At 62.0% G+C, this 2500-nt stretch overlaps 1 pseudogene; it reads left to right on the top strand.

Annotated features, from left to right (window-relative positions):
- LOC147037216 (28S ribosomal RNA) overlaps positions 1 to 2500 on the top strand; it is a 7935-nt pseudogene that overhangs the window by 3466 nt on the left and 1969 nt on the right.

Here is a 2500-nt window from a genome sequence, read left to right as displayed (position 1 = left end):
CTGGGGCCGCCGTCTGAACCCGGCGACGGTACTCATGTAGCTCCCTCTCCCCGGTTGCCCGTCTGATCCCGGCGGGCTCCGAGTACCCCATTTCCTATCTGACCGACTGGCAATCATGACCTGCCTTGGTAGGGCCCCCATCGGCCTCGGCTTGCCGACACTGGTGGACGGTTCCTACCCACTGCGGGTCGCCCTCTAGCACCTTGCAGGCTGGCTTGTGCGCTCGCTCGGCGCCCTGCTGGTACGCCTGGTGTGACTGAATGGTGGCGTGACTGAGACGAACCGGGACGGTACTGATGCCGTTGCACTTAGTGATAATGAACAAAGGCTGGTTGTGGCGCCTTCTGTCGAATGTGATTTCTCAAATCCTAGCGGAAGCGCAATACTGTGAAGCCTGGGCAGCCGTGATGCGTGCCGGTCGCTGGATGGCTTTACGGGGAGTGAGCTCGGCATCTCTGATGGGGGCCTCTCCCTAGTGGGTCAGACTGTGGACTTGGCTTTGGTTGGGGGCAGGCCTTGCTAGGTCGTGCCGGCTGCTGCCCGGGTTTGATTCTTAGTAGAAGTCTTACAGGGAACGGTGACTGAGCTCTGGTTGTGCCGAGCTGCCCAGGATTGCGGACCTGGGTTATCAAGAACCGCGGAGGCACGGCTTAATGGGGGGTCGTGACTGCTCGAGCGACCTCATCTTCACGTGCTTGAGGTTGGGTGCGTGTATGGCGTGTGATCAACCGCCTCGGAGGCCATGGGGACCAACTTTCGGGGTTTGGCTGAGGGTCCTCGAACGGCTGTAGTCATGTCTACAGACCATGTTGCGAAAACTCCTTTGGTTCGGAAGTCCGTGTCGCAGCTGCACAGAGTCGGAGTCACAGTCAGTCTGGCCGGTGGAGCGGGTGGACCCAGGCAGGCGAAGCTCCTGACAACTCCTCAGTGGCACTGGTGGCCGCCGTCGGTCTGGTTATGAGAGTATGGGCGACGGATGCCATGATGGTGCCACAGCTTGTTTCTGGGAGGGCATTTTGACAGAGGTGCCTGTGATATGTCTGTGCGGGTGTGAGTCGCCGGCGTATCACTGATGAGTAGGGTTGCCCGACGCGTGTCGGGTGACGAGACGAGTGAGGTGGATATGGGGGTCCCTGTGTGACGGCACGGCAAACAGTTTGTAGGGTGAGTGAGACGCCTTGCGGCTGTTGCGCTGGTCAAGGAAGCAGGTCAGAGCCTGTACTGACCGTGTCTCCTGCTTCATCCAACTTGGCTGGTTTTGAACGCTATGCTCGTGGTCGAGTCCAGGCAGGACTGGGGGTCTGGCCCCTCAGGCTGGGCTTCGGCCGGGAAGCAACTGATGAGGCTGTCTGCCACGTGAAGGGTGCGTGGAGTCGATCCCAGGGTTCTCAAAGGGACGGGGCTTGATAGCCGGGTCTGCTGGGAGGCTTGCCGGAGGGTGGGCTGAACAGTAGCTGGCGGTCGCTTACTGGCCGTGCGAGGGCTTTCGACTCGGTTTCCCATGGTCATGGCCTGTGTGTAGTGGGAAGCTAGGCGTACTGGACGCGTGAGGGTGATTCGTCGCCCGTGTGGGCTGCTCATCGGGGTGGGCTGCGGTGGCACCGACACCGAGCTCGCAGTCGCGGGATTGGATTGTGGAGAGGGACTTGTCTCTATGACCCTGCCTTTCTTGCTATGGATTCTCTCATCCATGCTTTTGAACGCTTGTGCCGCTTCTTCTGGGGCGAAGGCCGAATTCGCTGCGGCTCCTGCCATGCTGGGCTACTCCGGGTGGGCTGCTTGATGAGGGGACTTTGTCCTGCTCAGGATGGTGGTCCGCGGGACAGGCCGGTGTGGTTGGTGGTAGCCAGGAGGACGATGGTGAAAGGGGAGGCGACAGGTGGCGCGAAGCAGTGGTTGTCCCGGCTCGTCCGCAGTTGGGGGGCCATTGCCTAGCATGCGCGCGGTGGCGCGCGGGGCCTTGGCTGTCTGTCGTGGTTCCCAATACAGGTTGGTGGGCCTGGACACCTCATTGGTCTCTGTGGATGTGGAAGATCCCTGGAGTGTGGTACGGTGCGAGGGTCTGCCCGGACGGTTTGCGGGTCACTGTGGAGATGGACCGGGGCGGTGTGTCGTTCAGCGACACTGGGGCACCGTCCCGGCTGCTGTTGCGGGTCCGTCAGTCGTCCCGGCTGGCGGCTTGCTGGTGGCTTTGCCTGGGATGCCTTGTGGGCCTGGGTGTGGGTGCGTGCGTGCTCCGTAATGATGGGATCGGGCCTGTGGACCCGCGGGGCCTTCGGCTGGGGGGCCTCGTTAGGGAAGTGGTCTGGTTGGTGTCACACGTCGAGCTGCTGCGTCATGCCTGGGGTCTCTGGTGGGACAACCTGCTGGGTGTCTTGGTGGGGTTGTTGGCTTGGAAGATCACCTGTGACAGGGTGGTTCCCCGTGGCCTCTGAGACCGGACGGCGGCAATGGGGAGTAGTCGAGGAAGCTGCATGGGGTGGCACCCGACTTGGAGCGA

The sequence above is a fragment of the Syngnathus leptorhynchus genome, unplaced genomic scaffold, assembly GCF_054491065.1.
Source record: "Syngnathus leptorhynchus isolate UIUO unplaced genomic scaffold, UIUO_Slep HiC_scaffold_261, whole genome shotgun sequence".
NCBI classification, from domain to species: domain Eukaryota; kingdom Metazoa; phylum Chordata; class Actinopteri; order Syngnathiformes; family Syngnathidae; genus Syngnathus; species Syngnathus leptorhynchus.
The sequence above is the reverse complement of the archived record's forward strand: the minus strand, read 5'-3'. Positions and strand labels throughout refer to the sequence as shown.